This window comes from Chiloscyllium plagiosum, unplaced genomic scaffold (assembly GCF_037043375.1).
Source record: "Chiloscyllium plagiosum isolate Xiang-an unplaced genomic scaffold, Cpla_swu_hap1 HiC_scaffold_19, whole genome shotgun sequence".
NCBI lineage: Eukaryota > Metazoa > Chordata > Chondrichthyes > Orectolobiformes > Hemiscylliidae > Chiloscyllium > Chiloscyllium plagiosum.
Window position 1 is genome coordinate 19,646,530 of NW_028270157.1, and position 17,683 is coordinate 19,664,212.

The 17,683-nt window shown below is 51.3% G+C and overlaps 1 protein-coding gene across 17 annotated transcripts in view; it reads right to left on the minus strand.

Moving 5' to 3' along the window:
- Positions 1-5,222, minus strand: part of ppfibp1b (PPFIA binding protein 1b) — a 178,955-nt gene extending 173,733 nt beyond the window's left edge. For 5 of the 17 annotated variants that reach the window (XM_043709818.2, XM_043709813.2, XM_087997090.1 and 2 more), the window contains exon 1: positions 5,061-5,211. The gene's annotated coding sequence lies outside the window, so the exon portion shown is untranslated. Of the gene's footprint in view, positions 1-5,060 lie in introns of all 17 variants that reach the window. The other 12 variants (XM_043709811.2, XM_043709810.2, XM_043709806.2 and 9 more) reach the window with 5 other exon arrangements.
- Between the last annotated feature and the right edge of the window lie 12,461 nt (positions 5,223-17,683).

Genomic DNA, 17,683 nt, shown 5'->3' on the forward strand with positions numbered 1-17,683 from the left:
TGTTAGGGGTGAGGAGGGGCTTTGCACGGGGTGGGTGTTGGGGAGGGGTTGGGGGGTTACACAGGGTGGGTGAGAGAGGGGGTTCGCATGTGGAGGGGGGTGGGGGATGAGGAGGGGGGTTCACACAGTGGAGGTTCGCATGTGGAGGTGGTTGGGGGATGAGATGGGGGGTTCACATGGGGGAGGGGGTTGGGGGATGAGATGGGGGGTTCACATGGGGGAGGGGGTTGGGGAATGAGATGGGGGTTCGCACGGGGGAGTGGGGGGTTCGCACGGGGGAGTGGGGTGGGGGTTCGCACGGGGGAGTGGGGTGGGGGTTCGCACGGGGGAGTGGGGTGGGGGTTCGCACGGGGGAGTGGGGTGGGGGTTCGCACGGGGGAGTGGGGTGGGGGTTCGCACGGGGGAGTGGGGTGGGGGTTCGCACGGGGGAGTGGGGTGGGGGGTTCGCACGGGGGAGTGGGGTGGGGGGTCCGCACGGGGAGGGGGGTGGGGGGTCCGCACGGGGAGGGGGGTGGGGGGTCCGCACGGGGAGGGGGGTGGGGGGTCCGCACGGGGAGGGGGGTGGGGGGTCCGCACGGGGAGGGGGGTGGGGGGTCCGCACGGGGAGGGGGGTGGGGGGTCCGCACGGGGAGGGGGGTGGGGGGTCCGCACGGGGAGGGGGGTGGGGGGTCCGCACGGGGAGGGGGGTGGGGGGTCCGCACGGGGAGGGGGGTGGGGGGTCCGCACGGGGAGGGGGGTGGGGGGTCCGCACGGGGAGGGGGGTGGGGGGTCCGCACGGGGAGGGGGGTGGGGGGTCCGCACGGGGAGGGGGGTGGGGGGTCCGCACGGGGAGGGGGGTGGGGGGTCCGCACGGGGAGGGGGGTGGGGGGTCCGCACGGGGAGGGGGGTGGGGGGTCCGCACGGGGAGGGGGGTGGGGGGTCCGCACGGGGAGGGGGGTGGGGGGTCCGCACGGGGAGGGGGGTGGGGGGTCCGCACGGGGAGGGGGGTGGGGGGTCCGCACGGGGAGGGGGGTGGGGGGTCCGCACGGGGAGGGGGGTGGGGGGTCCGCACGGGGAGGGGGGTGGGGGGTCCGCACGGGGAGGGGGGTGGGGGGTCCGCACGGGGAGGGGGGTGGGGGGTCCGCACGGGGAGGGGGGTGGGGGGTCCGCACGGGGAGGGGGGTGGGGGGTCCGCACGGGGAGGGGGGTGGGGGGTCCGCACGGGGAGGGGGGTGGGGGGTCCGCACGGGGAGGGGGGTGGGGGGTCCGCACGGGGAGGGGGGTGGGGGGTCCGCACGGGGAGGGGGGTGGGGGGTCCGCACGGGGAGGGGGGTGGGGGGTCCGCACGGGGAGGGGGGTGGGGGGTCCGCACGGGGAGGGGGGTGGGGGGTCCGCACGGGGAGGGGGGTGGGGGGTCCGCACGGGGAGGGGGGTGGGGGGTCCGCACGGGGAGGGGGGTGGGGGGTCCGCACGGGGAGGGGGGTGGGGGGTCCGCACGGGGAGGGGGGTGGGGGGTCCGCACGGGGAGGGGGGTGGGGGGTCCGCACGGGGAGGGGGGTGGGGGGTCCGCACGGGGAGGGGGGTGGGGGGTCCGCACGGGGAGGGGGGTGGGGGGTCCGCACGGGGAGGGGGGTGGGGGGTCCGCACGGGGAGGGGGGTGGGGGGTCCGCACGGGGAGGGGGGTGGGGGGTCCGCACGGGGAGGGGGGTGGGGGGTCCGCACGGGGAGGGGGGTGGGGGGTCCGCACGGGGAGGGGGGTGGGGGGTCCGCACGGGGAGGGGGGTGGGGGGTCCGCACGGGGAGGGGGGTGGGGGGTCCGCACGGGGAGGGGGGTGGGGGGTCCGCACGGGGAGGGGGGTGGGGGGTCCGCACGGGGAGGGGGGTGGGGGGTCCGCACGGGGAGGGGGGTGGGGGGTCCGCACGGGGAGGGGGGTGGGGGGTCCGCACGGGGAGGGGGGTGGGGGGTCCGCACGGGGAGGGGGGTGGGGGGTCCGCACGGGGAGGGGGGTGGGGGGTCCGCACGGGGAGGGGGGTGGGGGGTCCGCACGGGGAGGGGGGTGGGGGGTCCGCACGGGGAGGGGGGTGGGGGGTCCGCACGGGGAGGGGGGTGGGGGGTCCGCACGGGGAGGGGGGTGGGGGGTCCGCACGGGGAGGGGGGTGGGGGGTCCGCACGGGGAGGGGGGTGGGGGGTCCGCACGGGGAGGGGGGTGGGGGGTCCGCACGGGGAGGGGGGTGGGGGGTCCGCACGGGGAGGGGGGTGGGGGGTCCGCACGGGGAGGGGGGTGGGGGGTCCGCACGGGGAGGGGGGTGGGGGGTCCGCACGGGGAGGGGGGTGGGGGGTCCGCACGGGGAGGGGGGTGGGGGGTCCGCACGGGGAGGGGGGTGGGGGGTCCGCACGGGGAGGGGGGTGGGGGGTCCGCACGGGGAGGGGGGTGGGGGGTCCGCACGGGGAGGGGGGTGGGGGGTCCGCACGGGGAGGGGGGTGGGGGGTCCGCACGGGGAGGGGGGTGGGGGGTCCGCACGGGGAGGGGGGTGGGGGGTCCGCACGGGGAGGGGGGTGGGGGGTCCGCACGGGGAGGGGGGTGGGGGGTCCGCACGGGGAGGGGGGTGGGGGGTCCGCACGGGGAGGGGGGTGGGGGGTCCGCACGGGGAGGGGGGTGGGGGGTCCGCACGGGGAGGGGGGTGGGGGGTCCGCACGGGGAGGGGGGTGGGGGGTCCGCACGGGGAGGGGGGTGGGGGGTCCGCACGGGGAGGGGGGTGGGGGGTCCGCACGGGGAGGGGGGTGGGGGGTCCGCACGGGGAGGGGGGTGGGGGGTCCGCACGGGGAGGGGGGTGGGGGGTCCGCACGGGGAGGGGGGTGGGGGGTCCGCACGGGGAGGGGGGTGGGGGGTCCGCACGGGGAGGGGGGTGGGGGGTCCGCACGGGGAGGGGGGTGGGGGGTCCGCACGGGGAGGGGGGTGGGGGGTCCGCACGGGGAGGGGGGTGGGGGGTCCGCACGGGGAGGGGGGTGGGGGGTCCGCACGGGGAGGGGGGTGGGGGGTCCGCACGGGGAGGGGGGTGGGGGGTCCGCACGGGGAGGGGGGTGGGGGGTCCGCACGGGGAGGGGGGTGGGGGGTCCGCACGGGGAGGGGGGTGGGGGGTCCGCACGGGGAGGGGGGTGGGGGGTCCGCACGGGGAGGGGGGTGGGGGGTCCGCACGGGGAGGGGGGTGGGGGGTCCGCACGGGGAGGGGGGTGGGGGGTCCGCACGGGGAGGGGGGTGGGGGGTCCGCACGGGGAGGGGGGTGGGGGGTCCGCACGGGGAGGGGGGTGGGGGGTCCGCACGGGGAGGGGGGTGGGGGGTCCGCACGGGGAGGGGGGTGGGGGGTCCGCACGGGGAGGGGGGTCCGCACGGGGAGGGGGGTGGGGGGTCCGCACGGGGAGGGGGGTGGGGGGTCCGCACGGGGAGGGGGGTGGGGGGTCCGCACGGGGAGGGGGGTGGGGGGTTCGCACGGGGAGGGGGGTGGGGGGTTCGCACGGGGAGGGGGGTGGGGGGTTCGCACGGGGAGGGGGGTGGGGGGTTCGCACGGGGGAATGGGGTGGGGGATTCGCACGGGGGAGGGGGTTTGGGGGAGTGGGGGGTTCGCACGGGTGAGGGGGTTGGGGGATTCGCACGGGGGAGGGGGTTTGGGGGAGTGGGGGGTTCGCACGGGTGAGGGGGTTGGGGGATTCGCACGGGGGAGGGGGTTTGGGGGAGTGGGGGGTTCGCACGGGGGAGGGGGTTGGGGGAGTGGGGGGTTCGCACGGGGGAGGGGGTTGGGGGAGTGGGGGGTTCGCACGGGGGAGGGGGTTGGGGGATTCGCACGGGGGAGGGGGTTGGGGGAGTGGGGGGTTCGCACGGGGGAGGGGGTTGGGGGAGTGGGGGGTTCGCACGGGGGAGGGGGTTGGGGGAGTGGGGGGTTCGCACGGGGGAGGGTGTTGGGGGAGTGGGGGGTTCGCACGGGGGAGGGGGTTGGGGGAGTGGGGGGTTCGCACGGGGGAGGGGGTTGGGGGAGTGGGGGGTTCGCACGGGGGAGGGGGTTGGGGGAGTGGGGGGTTCGCACGGGGGAGGGGGTTGGGGGAGTGGGGGGTTCGCACGGGGGAGGGGGTTGGGGGAGTGGGGGGTTCGCACGGGGGAGGGGGTTGGGGGAGTGGGGGGTTCGCACGGGGGAGGGGGTTGGGGGAGTGGGGGGTTCGCACGGGGGAGGGGGTTGGGGGAGTGGGGGGTTCGCACGGGGGAGGGGGTTGGGGGAGTGGGGGGTTCGCACGGGGGAGGGGGTTGGGGGAGTGGGGGGTTCGCACGGGGGAGGGGGTTGGGGGAGTGGGGGGTTCGCACGGGGGAGGGGGTTGGGGGAGTGGGGGGTTCGCACGGGGGAGGGGGTTGGGGGAGTGGGGGGTTCGCACGGGGGAGGGGGTTGGGGGAGTGGGGGGTTCGCACGGGGGAGGGGGTTGGGGGAGTGGGGGGTTCCCACGGGGGAGGGGGTTGGGGGCTTCCCACGGGGGAGGGGGTTGGGGGAGTGGGGGGTTCGCACGGGGGAGGGAATGGGGGGTTCGCACAGGGGAGGGAGTGGGGGGTTCGCACGGACGAGGGGGTTGGGGGAGTGGGGGGTTCGCACGGGGGAGGGGGTTGGGGGCTTCGCACGGGGGAGGGGGTTGGGGGAGTGGGGTGTTCGCACGGGGGAGGGAATGGGGGGTTCGCACAGGGGAGGGAGTGGGGGGTTCGCACGGGGGAGGGGGTTGGGGGAGTCGCACGGGGGAGGGGGTTGATGGAGTGGGGGGTTCGCACGGGGAGGGAGTTGGGGGAGTGGGGGTTTGCACGGGGAAGGGGTGAGGAGCGTTCCAACCTTTTGGGGGGGGGTGGGGGGGGAGATTGCTGGGCGCGTGCGGGACGGAGTTACGGGCTCACTGTGCCGCCCGTGCCCGATGCCCCGTGGGCAGCGCGCGCGCCTGATTCAACGGTTCCCGCCGCCTCACTGTCCTCCCTCACCCTCCGGCCTCCTCCTCAAACCCCTCAAGAGGAAGGGAGGGAGGGAGAGGGGCTCCAAGGATCTCCGCGCCCACCCACCTGCCACAGCCAGAGACCCGCTTTCAGAAGGAGGAGGAGGGGCGGCAGCACCCCCACGCGATGGAAATCACCTTCTCTCCACCCCGTAGAACGGGAGTGAGGGGAGTAGACGCCAGTTGGTCGGCCAGCCACTCCACCTCACTCTGTCTCCGCTTCCCACTCACTCCCTCGGCCGCCAGCACCACTCATCACGTGACGTCCGGCATATCCCGCCCCGTACCCCACACCCCGCCATCGATTGGCCCGCTCCCGACCCCGCCTACTACCCGCCCATCCTTCTTACGATTGGTCGGTCCGGCTGTCCGTCTAGGCGGGAGGGCGGGGTCCCGCTTGGGAGTCCCGAGCTGAGGCAGGGACTGTGGCCAGGGGAGGCAATATCAAGTTAAAGGCAAAAGCAAGAAGCAGGGCAGACCCGGCCTAACTTCTCTGAAAGCTTGTACTTCAAAAAAAAACATTTTGGACTATAACTTGGTGTTCTGCGATTTTTACCTTTCTTGATTTTTAAATTTCTCTGAAATCATCATCATCAGGATTTTTCATTGATAAAGAGATCAAAGGGAATGGGGAGAAGGGCTTAAAGGGCTGAGTAGCCTCTTCCTAATCTTATTTTCTTTGCTGCTGTCTAGTCCTACCTGGAGTCTCCTTCAAGGGGAAACACCATTTTTGCACTCTACCAATAAAGTTATGGAATGCCTATGGTTCAGAAAGAGGCTATTCAGCCCATCATGTCTGCACTGACCCTCCAAAGAGCATCTCACCCAGACTTGGCCCACTACCCTGTAACTCTACATTTCCCATGGCTAACCCACTCATCCCTGGGAACAATGGGCAATTTAAAATGGCCAATCCACCTACACCTGCACATCTTTGGATTGTGGAAGGAAACTGGAGCACTGGACAGAAACCCATGCAGACACAGGGAGAATGTACAAACTCCAAAAGACATTCACCCAGGGCTGGAGTTGGACCTGAGTCCCTGGTACTGTGAGGCAGCAGTGCTAACTGCTGAGCCACCTGTGCCATTGTTTGAAGTTCCCATAAGAATTATGTGTGTTTCAGTGAAGTTGCTATTCATTCTTATAAACTCCAATAAATACAGGAGTAGAACACTGTCATCATTCCATGTAACCAAAGGCCCTCATCCCTGTTGATGTTATGATAAATCAGTACCATATCACCATCATGCTTTTTACTCATTTGTGGCATTTGGACATTACTGAAATGGTCAGCATTTAATATTCAAGGAATGGTCACTTGACCCGAAGCATTAACTCTGATTTTTCTCCACAAATGCTACCTGATCTGCTGAGCTTTTTCAACGTTTTCTATTTTTTTCCCCAATTACACCTTGACATCTTTATTACAGGATTGATTGCAGAATTAGACACAATACACAAGCTGGAATGCCTTCTTGGCACTGGTACAGTGGTTAGCACTGCTGCCTCACTGTGCCAGGGACCCTGGGTTCGGTTCCAGTTTCAGGTGACTGTGTGGAGTTTGCACATTCTCCCTGTGTTATGTGGGTTTCCTCCCACAATCCAAAGATGTGTAGGTAAGGTGAATTGGCTATGTTAAATTGTCCATAATGTTCAGGGATGTGTAGGTTAGGTACATTAGTTAGGGGTAAATATAGAGTAATAGGGTAGGGGAATGGATCTGGATGGGTTACTTTTCAGAGGGTCAGTGTGGACTTGTTGGGCCAAATGACCTGTTTCCACACTGTAGGAATTCTATGATTCATAGAAAATATGTCTGCCACATTAATGGCAGCACATTTTTAATGAAACCTGTGAATCATTACTGAGGGAGTGCTGCCCTGTTTGAGGGAGTGCTGTACTACCTAAAGAGTCCATCCGCAATTGCCTTGAACCAAATGTCTCACTCGGTTATTTCAGCGGGCACTTAAGAGTGAACCACCAATTCATGCTGACAGCAATGTATTCTATCTACAAGATGCACTGCAGCAACTCATCAGGCTTCTTAGGCAACATTTTCCAAACACATCAACCTCCATCACCAAGAAGGACAAGAGAATCAGATACATGGGAATACCACTTCCTGGAAGTTCAATTTCAAACCACATACAATCCTGACTTGAAAACATATTGGAAACTCTTCATGTGGTTTTATCCATTTATGACATGCTATAACCCTAATGTTCCCTCCTAAACCTTTCCGCTTCTCTACCTTTCTCTCCCTCTTTAAGATAGTACTTATAACCTGCTTCTCTGACCAAACCTTTGGCCATCAGGATTAATGACTCTTTATATATCTCTGTATTCAATTCCTATGAAGAAACTCGGGTTAAAATTGAGCCTAATATCTCCCTGTCAACCATTTAGCAACAATTAAAACAATCTTTCACCAATTTCTCATGTTGTTGAATCTTTTTATCCAAAAATATGAAATTTGAGATTGTTTGAAACTTGGCATTTTTGTATTTGACTTGATAAACACGAGAGAAATACCTTCCCCGATATGTTTCTCCTTGCAGCAAATTTCATTATTTTATTCAGTTATGGAATCTGAGCATTGCTGCCTGCACCAGCATTTATTGCCCATCCCTAGTTGCCCTTGGGAAAGTGGTAGTGAATTATTTTCTTGAACCACTGCAGCCTATTTGCTATAGGTAAACTGACAATGTCAATAGAGATGTTAAACCAGGATTTTGACTGACTTTCAAACAACTTCATTTATTCTCTTCTATATCTCTCATTGCAGAAGTCACAATTTTCCGAAAGAAAGTGATAAATGGAAGCGGGAGACCGTTCGACTCTTCAAGCCTATTCTTTGATCCAATAAGATTATGACCTATCTTTTCCATCAATTTACCATCTGCTGTATCTCCAATCCGCTAATTCATTGAATATACAAAAATCTTAATGATCTCAGCCTTGAATATTATCAAAGACTCTGTATTTAAAGCATTAAAATGTTGCTGAATGGAGAAAACATGTTGTTAAAACTGTTCGTTTTGCGCTCATCAAGACAAATGCAAAAATGCTAAATTTCAAATGGTCTCAACGATTTATATCATGGAGAAAAGGACTCAGATCGGCAAATTTACTCTACTTCACTAATGCATTGCCGTAAAGAAAGCAATGAGGAACTAATGGTTCTCCAGGCTAGGATGCTGTGATTACTTAAAATTTGGCACTCTTGTATCTATCCTGATGAATGCAGAATGAAAAAGCTGGACAACATCGCTCTTTTTTCAACAATATTCAGGTTCTGAAGTACCAAGTGACTGATAAAAATGCTACATAAATGCAAGTTGTTGTCACACCACTGTGATTTAAGTAAGTGATCACATTATCTTTCTTTCACGACCTATTCAGCACTCTGAAAAATGAAACACTGTTTGATTCAGGGTATTTGCATTTGAATTACTGCTCACAGGCAGCAGAATATGAGTAGTGTATTCACCAGTCCTTTTGGCTAGGATAATAAGGCCTCCTCTATGTCAGAACTTACATCCCGGGAACGTGTTCGTGTATGGTTCTCCTTACTTTAAATTCAAGTGTGGAATATAATGAGTTCTAAAAGGATTAGATATGGAATTTTGGATGGTTTGAGAGAACCGTGAGGATATATATTTTCCTGGGGGGTTTGGAGCCATAGTAGAAGGTTTCAGTGTCATTTATGAATGTAATTCAAAGCTTGACTAATTTTGTGATTTCAGCTTTATCTATTATCATTTACAACACTCAGTTGCAATTAAGTAGAATAAATTCAACACATTGTTTAACACATTCCAGACAGAGAAGTAAAGAGTGTGAGATGCAACACTGATGATATTTTGTCACAATAACATTGTTCCCTGTTTCATCAGATGGTACAATAGTGAATAAAATTGTGAATAATTGCTGTGAAGGATCAATCACATGAAGTTGTTCTTGCAGACATTCAAGTGACTTAATTTGACCCTGAAATGAAACTTTTTAATTGTAGTTACTATTTACCATTTGTTCCTTTTGATTGATGCTACTTTTTTTCATCTGATTTTCCCCTGTCCTCTCCTTCATGGGATGTGGGCAGGGCTGGTAAGGGCAGCATTTGTTCCTCATCCCTAATTGCCCATTGAAATTAGTGGTCAACTCAGCCATTTCAGAGTGCAGTTAAGGATCAGTTACGTTGTAATGGATCTGGAGTCATGTGTAGGCCAGACAATGTAAGGATTAGAGACAAAAAAACCTGCAGATTCTGGAATCCAAAGTAGACAGGCAGGAAGCTGGTAGAGGCCAGCAAGCCAGGCCGCATCAGGAGGTGCAGAAGCTGGTGTTTCAGGTGTAACCCTTCTTCAGGAGAAGAAGAAGGGTCCTGCAGAAGGGTTACAGAAACATTGATTTCCGCACCTCCTAATGCTGCCTGGCTTGCTGTGATCTTCTAGCCAGACAAGGTAAGGATGGCACATTTCCTTACCTAAATGACATTATTGAAAAAGCGTCTATCTACAACAATTGACGATAGCCATGTGGTCACCATTACTGAGATTAGATCCCAAATTCCAGATTTTATTAACTGAATTAACATTCCATCAGCTGATATGGTGGGATTTGAACCCACAATGACCTCAGAACATGAGCCTAAGGCTCTAGGACTACTGGCACGGTGTAATTACCATTGCATCACCATCTCCCTGTTATAAACCAACATTAGGTTTATTAACAAAGGTACAGCATTTGAAAACCTTTCTGCAATTAAATTACTGATTACTGTATAGACCTCAGGAAATCCCTAATGTTTGCAGTCAATGACATACTGGTGAAGTGTTATCATCCTCCTACATTATAATGGAGATTGCACCTTCCATGAAATACTAAAATTTAACATATCTTGACATACATTCCTGGTGAAGGGCTTTTGCCCGAAATGTCAGCTCTCCTGCTCCTCGGATGCTGCCTGACCTGCTGTGCTTTTCCAGCACCACACTCTCGATTCGTCTCTTAATGTTAACTCTATGCAAGTGAGTTTTTGTGTTGGTTGAAATTGAGCCTGATATCTCTCTGTCAACAATTTACTAACTAATAGAATGATCGTTCACCGTTTTCTCATGTTTTTGAATCCTTTCATCTTGCACTTATCAGGACAAATGTTAAAATGTGAAATTTGAGATTGTTTGAAATTTGGCATTCTTGTGTTTGTCTTGATAAGTGCATGGGAATAGTTTCTGCATTATGTTTCTGTTTTCAGCAAGTTTTATTTTTTTATTCATATGTGGAATTTGAGCATTGCTGGCTGTGGCAGCATTTATTTCCCATCCCTCGATCCCCTTGAGAAGTGGTGGTGAACTATCTTCTTGACTCCATTTACTGTAGGTGGACCCACAATGCCAATAGGGAGGGTAAGCTAGGACTTTGACTGGCCTTCAAAACTTTTCATTATGTTCTCTTCTATATCTCAGTGTAAATGCCACAATTTTTCCAAGCAAGACAGAAATGGAAGCAGAAGGAGACCATTTGACTCTTCAAGCCTATTCTTCGATCCAGTAAGATTATGGCTGATCTTTTTGCTCAATTTACCTTCTGCTCTACCTCCAACTGCCCTAATTTCCTGAGTATACAAAAATCTATTAATCTCAGTCTTGAATATTATCAAAGACCTAGTATCCACAGCTCTCTTGAGTAGAGAATCCAAAACCTTATGGCTCTTTGTGTGAAGAAGACTGTCTTTGCAACATTACAACCCTGGTCTCATTCTAATGACTCCTCACTGTGAAATTTCAATGGCTCAAGTTTCCTTCCCCTAATGGAAATGTAGTAGAACGCTCTATGAGGCTTATTTTTCAACACAGCATGATCATTTACCTTATCGTGAATGTTACCCGATTTACTTAATGTCCAAATAAAATTGACTCACCATGGATGAGGCTTCAAAGAAGATGAGAGCTGTGTGAAATTTCACCTTGACCCTCTTAAATATTTTACAAAATTCAAGCGTGTCGACCTGACATTGCAATCTACAATGCTTGACTGTGACTTGACGAACTGACTGCTTTGCGTGTGCATAGCCAAGAGAGACTGGGAAAGTTATCAGATAATGACATGTACTACAGGGCAGAAAAGGCTAGTTAGCCTATCAAATCTGCACTGTCACTCTGAATAGTAGCCATGATGTGAAGGTGCCGGTGTTGGACTGAGGTGGATAAAGTTAAAAATCACAGAACTTCCAAATAAACCTGTTGGACTATAACCTGATATTGTGTGATTTTTAACTCTGAATCGGCATTTCTCATAATGCCATGCTCTAATCTTCTTCCTGTAACCTTGCAAGTTGTTCCTTTTCAAATAAAACTCTAACTCCTGTTAATCTAAACCCAAATTATTGGATTTGTGAAATATACATTTTTTCATATTTTTTTTAATCAATGACTTTAAATTTGTGCCCTTTCATTCTCAGTGCGTGACCCATATACTGTGTTTCTACCTTTATATGGGTAAAATGTTCTGTCTTATTTTTAACCAAACATTGATGTAGTTCAGCAGAGCACCAAAAATCAAAGACTTACAGAATTGTTTTGTGTAGAAGGCAGTCGTTCGGCTCCTCATGTCTTCATTGGCTCTTCAAGCAACCATCATTATGAAATGCCCAATTTCCTGCTTTCTCCCCATCCCCTCCCATACTATTTCTATTCAAATAATGATCCAACACCCTCTTGAATGCGACAATTGAATTTACCTCCAGCATATTTCCAGACAGTGCATTCCATGCTATAGCTACTCATTGTTCGAAAAAGACTTTTCTTACAACCTTTTTTTTCGCCTTCTTCTCTCCAAGGACAACAGTACCAATTTCTTCAATCCATGGTCATAAATGAACCTTCTTATTCCTGGAACCATTCTTGTAAATCCTTCTGTACTTGCTCCAATACATCCATATCTTTCCTTTACTGTGGCACCCAGGACAGTACACTGTGCTCCAATCGAGGTCTAAACAACATATTATATGAGTTCAATATCACGTCCAGTGCTCTTGTACTCTATGTCACTATCACTGTACTCGAGGACACTGCATCTTTTATTAACTGTTCTCCACCTGTCTTGTCACCTTCAATAAATGGTGCACAGATATACCTGGTTCCTGCAGCTCTTTTAGAATTGCAACGCCTATTTTGTGATGTCTTTTGACATTTTTTCACCACATTGAGTTTCATCTGCACATGTCTGTTCTCTCTATCAACTTGTGAACATCTTTTTGGAGTTGCACTCTGCCTTCCTCACAGTTTACAGTTCTTTCAAGTTTCATGGCATCTGTAAACTTTGAAATTGTCGCCTGCACATCAAGATCCAGATCATTAATATATATCAGTAAAAGCAAGGGTCCTAAAACTGACTCCTGGGGAACTGCACACAAATCTCCCTCCAGCCCAAAATATTCATTGACCATTGCTTTCTGTTTCTTATCACTCAGCCAATATTGTAATCAGGATGCTCCTGTCACTTTTATACCATGATCTATATCTTTCTTCATAAGTCTCTTGTGAGAAACTGCCACTTTCTGGCAATACATGAATATCACATTAACAGTGTAACTTTCATTAAGCCATTATGTTACCTCCTCAAAAAAATTCCAACAACTCAGTGAAACATGATTTTCCCTTTAGAATCCACACTGACTCTTCACAGTCAACATCCCTTTTCCTTAGGACTACTAGTTATATCCTGATTGTTTTCTTGAAGCTTTCACCAAAGTTAAACTGACTGGTCTGTAATTGCTGGGATTAATCTTTCTTGAACAAGGCCATAATGTTTGCAATTATCCAGTCTTCTTGTATCTCCCTAAGTTGAGGGAGGACTGAAAGTTTGTGGCCAGTGTCCCAACAATTTCTACACACACTTGCTTCAAAGTCCTTGGATACATCTCATCTAGTCCTTGTGGCTTGCCAACTTTTAAGTACCAATAGTCTATCAAAACTTCTTCCTTATTAACTTTGAACCCTTCTAGTGACCATGTTTCCTCCTCTGTCACCATAGCCTGGGCAGCATCTTCGTCCTTCATAAAGACAAATACAAAGTATTCATTTAACACTTCAGCCCTCTCCTCCTTGTGTCAATCCTCTTTTCAGTCTCTGATCAGCCCTACTCCTCCCTTAACTAACTTTTTACATTGTATAAGCCCATAGAAAACTTTGGGATTCCTCTTTTTGTTAGCTGCTAGTCTTCTTTCATAATTCCTCTTTAATTCTCTTGTTTTCTTTATCATTTATCCTCTACACAGTTGGTATTTCTTTAGGTTTGCAATTGTTTTTCTGCCCAAGCCAATTACAAACATACGTTTTCTTTCTAATGTTAGTTTCTATCCCCTTTGTCACCCAGGAAAATTTAGATTGTTTGTCCTACCTTTCCCACTTTGGGGAATATACTTTCATTACACCCAAACAACTTACTCTTTGAAGTTAGCCTATTGAAGGAACTATACTTTCAATGAGTATATTATGTATGTTAAAATCTTTATTAAAATTCAGGTTCAGTTATTGTTGTGTAGGGATGTCTTAAAGGGTTAATTCTGAAGAGTGCATTAATCCAGTGACCAATATAATGGTGATGCATGGAACTGGGCACGGGAACAGTTTTGGACCATGAAGGAGTATGACCTAACATAATGGTCACCTTCAATGTTTTGGTGACAATGTCTATCAAAGAATTATACAGTACACAAGAGGCCCTTTGGCCCATCAATTCTGCATGAACAAAAACTACTCTAAATCTACACTTGGACCATAGCCTTGAATATCATGACATTTCTAAGTACTTTTTAAAGGTTGTGAGGTCTTGCAAATCAACTACACTCCGAGGCTGTGTGTTTCAGATTCCCACCATACCTTGAGGTTAAAAATGTTTTCCTCAAATCACCTCTAAACCTCCTACTCTTCACCTAATAATTATGCTTCCTTGTTCAATTAAGGTGAACAGCTGCATAATCTTATACACCTCTGTCAGATATCTCTCTCAGCCTTCACCATTCTAAATAAAACAACTTGAGCTTATCCAGCCTCTCTTCATAGCTAAACTATTTAATCCCAGGCAACATCCTAGTGAATCTCCTCTGCACCCCCTCTAGTACAATCATATCCTTCCTATAGTGAGGTGACTGTAAGCAGTACTCCAGCTGTGGCCTACCATCATCATACCAATATAACTTGTACCTAGTTCCTGTCATACAGTAAATTGTATGTCATTTAAGACAAGAGCCCATTTTCATTAGACTATGAAATGGTTTTTGTCTATCACATCAGACCAGACACTAGGGTGGTGTAAACAACTACACCTTCAGGATCCCAGCTTTAAAAGGCGAATCTTCCAAATGAATCTTACATAATAATGTATTGTGGTGAGGATTCATCTTACAACACTACTCTCACTGTCCACATCGCTCAGTAGCAGCAGTGTATGCCATCTACAAGATGCACTGCAGAGATTTGTCAGACTCCTTCAACAGCACCTTTCAAACCCACAACCTCTATTTCTATTTCGTCTTGAAGGATAAGGACAGCAGAGGATGCAGAGTTCCTTCAGTGTGATTTAGACAAGTTGAGTGAGTGGGCAAATGCATGACAGATGATGTCATACAGTGTGGATAAATGTGAGGCTATCCAACTTGGTAGCAAGAATAGGAAGGCAAGGTTATTATCTGAATGGTGATAGATTGGGAAAGGGAAAGATGCAACTAAACCTGGGTGTCCATGTTCACCAGTTGCTGAACGTGAGTATGTAGGTACAGCAAGTAGTGAAGAATGAAACTGATATTTTGACTTTCTCAACAGGAATACAGGAACAAGGATGGCTTGCTGTAATTCTACAGGGCCTTGGTGAGACCACATCTGGGATGTTATGTGCAGTTTTGGTCTCCTTCTCTGAGGAAAGGTGTTCTGGCTGGGGAGGGAATGTGATGAAGGTTACCAGACTGACTTATGTACAAAGACAGATTGGATTGGTTAGGCTACATTCATTGGGGTTTTGAAGAATTAGGGTCATATCATGGAAACATGTAAAGTTCTAACAAGACTAGACAGAGGAAAAACAGGAAGGATGCTATCAATGATTGGAGAGTCCAGAACCAGAGGGAGGCCTTTTACATCCGGGATGAGAAGAAATTTCTGCACCCAGAGAGTAGTGAGCTAATGGAATTCTCTGCAACAGAAAGCAGTTGAAGCCAACACATTGACTGCTTTCAAGGAGTTAAATATCATTCTTAGGACTAAAATGATCAAAGCTTTTAGGGAGAATATGGGAGCAGGGTATTGAGTTGGGTGATCGGCTATTATCATATTGAATAGTAGAACAGGCGTAAAGGGCAGAATGGCCTATTCCTGCACCTATTTTCTATATTTCTAATTTGGTTTATTCTATTTGATCTTCATTTCAGTATGAGAATGTCATTATGTGCAAGTTCTCCTCCATGTCACTCATCATCCTGACTTGGTAATATATCACTGTTCCTTCAGTATCATTGGGATAAAATCCTGAAACTCAGCAATTAGAGATGAATAAATAATGCTGGCATGGCTTACATTACCATATCCTATGAAGGAATAAAAATAATGAACAGGTGCGAGACACTGTTCCAATTCCTAATATCTCTAATTCCAATCAAACATTATTCTTTCAATAGTTTATTGTTAATAATAGTAATAACAGTAACAAAATGCACAAGGGTATATTTTGAATTTGTATTGAACTTTGGTGGTTATAGCATGTTCTTATAAATATCTTGAACAACTAAGGGTGAAAATGTGTTACCTGAAGAAGCTGAAGGGTAAAATAATTTGATCTGTCTACTAAAAGGCACAACAGGTTCCTTATTCAATTCAGTAAGGCACTCCAATTATGCAGTAAATGCAGATTGAATCTGGAATCAGGATCTGATGTAACATCACAGCAATGTAGAGCAAGCGCCCCTGTGGAAATCTATTTTATTTCAGAATCCATTTGGGGCCTGACATCCCTTTTACACAGCATACCTTTATCATTAGCCTTAATTCAGTTTACAGTTGTTTTGAAACAGAACTGCCTTGAACTCATGTTTAATATTTTGTTTAAATGGACCCAAAATCTAATGCTCTTTGTAATGTTCCTCCTATATCCTGCGAGTGCTTTATTTAATATGATTTGCCAAAGATCTATTTGCAGCAGTACATTCACGGACATGACCTTGAAGCTATATGCGTGTCTGCTTCAGAATTAGCTGCTTCATTGATTCATTATCTGCTCTGTTTCACTCTTATGTAGGTAATGGCAAGGAACAGAGTGTCCTTCAATTTAAGCATTGGAAAGGAATACAGAAATGCACCCACTGAGACATTGGAATAGAACTTAGCTCACAAAAAGATGTTCAAAACAGATGGGAGTAGAAAGGTTTATTAATCGATTAAACAATGCATGACCCTTAATGTCAGCAGCCAAAGGCAGTCTGTGGTCTCTCATGTATCAAGTGTTCTTTATAAAATTGTGACTGAGCAGCTTGGACATTTTTGTATATATGTGAAGGCCTAGAGAATAAAAGCAAAACAAAAAGCAATACAAATTGATGAAAAGGTGGATATTTTCCTGAAGTTTTGCATCTTGCATTCACCAGGACAATTTCAAGAGTGCTAAATTTCAAAGCTTATGATAAATTATACTATAGGAGAAAAGGAAGCTAATTGTTTGGAAAGCAAGCCGCTTTTCATCTTGTACTCATCAGGACAAATGCAAGTTTGGCAAATTTCTAACAATTACAATTATACTGCAAGTGAATAGGATGCTGATTGCTTCCCAGGTAATTTGTGTTGTGTATTCCTGCTGTATAAATTGTTAGGATCATTTAAAACTCAGCATTCCTGTACTTGTCCTGATGAATACAAGACCAAAAGCTTTGGAAATGTCTGTCTTTTCAGCAAGAATCAAATTCTAATTATCGAATGACTGTTTAACATGAGCTGATATTGGAGATTGGTCAGTTCTGTTGGAAATTGGGGCCCTCTTTAAAATTCAATTTCTTTCAATGTTTCACATTTAGCATTTCCTGTGCAGCCTCAGTGTTACAGCAGTAACTAGCCTTCTACAAATATAAACAGATCTCTAATATTTGAAAACAGAAGGAAGGCGCAACACTAACCACACTGAGTCCAACGTTTTCAAAAACAGGGTTTTATTCCTCGAAGGAATGCCAACTAATCTTCAAGGGGACCATGGTATAATCGACAAGATGGCAGCCGAGTAGGCAGCTCCACTTGGAGCTCCTCTACTCCACCTATTCTGTTACTTTAATTTTTTTTTCTCTCTCTCTTTAGCAGTCTAGAGCAGCACGAGGCGAAGCGAGTCCCGGTGCAGCGCAAAGGGAAGTGAGTCTCAGAGCAGCGTGGGGGGAGATCGAGTCCTGGATCAACGTGAGGGGGAAGTAAGTTCTGGACCAACGTGAGGAGAGGCAAATCCTGGACCAGTGCGAGGAGAGGCAAGTCCCATTGCAGTGCGAAGGGAATGAGCCCTAGAGCAGTGCAACCTATCTTGGTGCAGCTGAATGCCAGTGCAGAGCAGACTGGAGGCTTGGCATGGAACAGGACAGTTGCTGGACTGAGGCCTGGTGCAAGTGGTCAGACTATGTGCTGAGCTACTACTATTTGAAATTCTTTACTGGACTGTAAT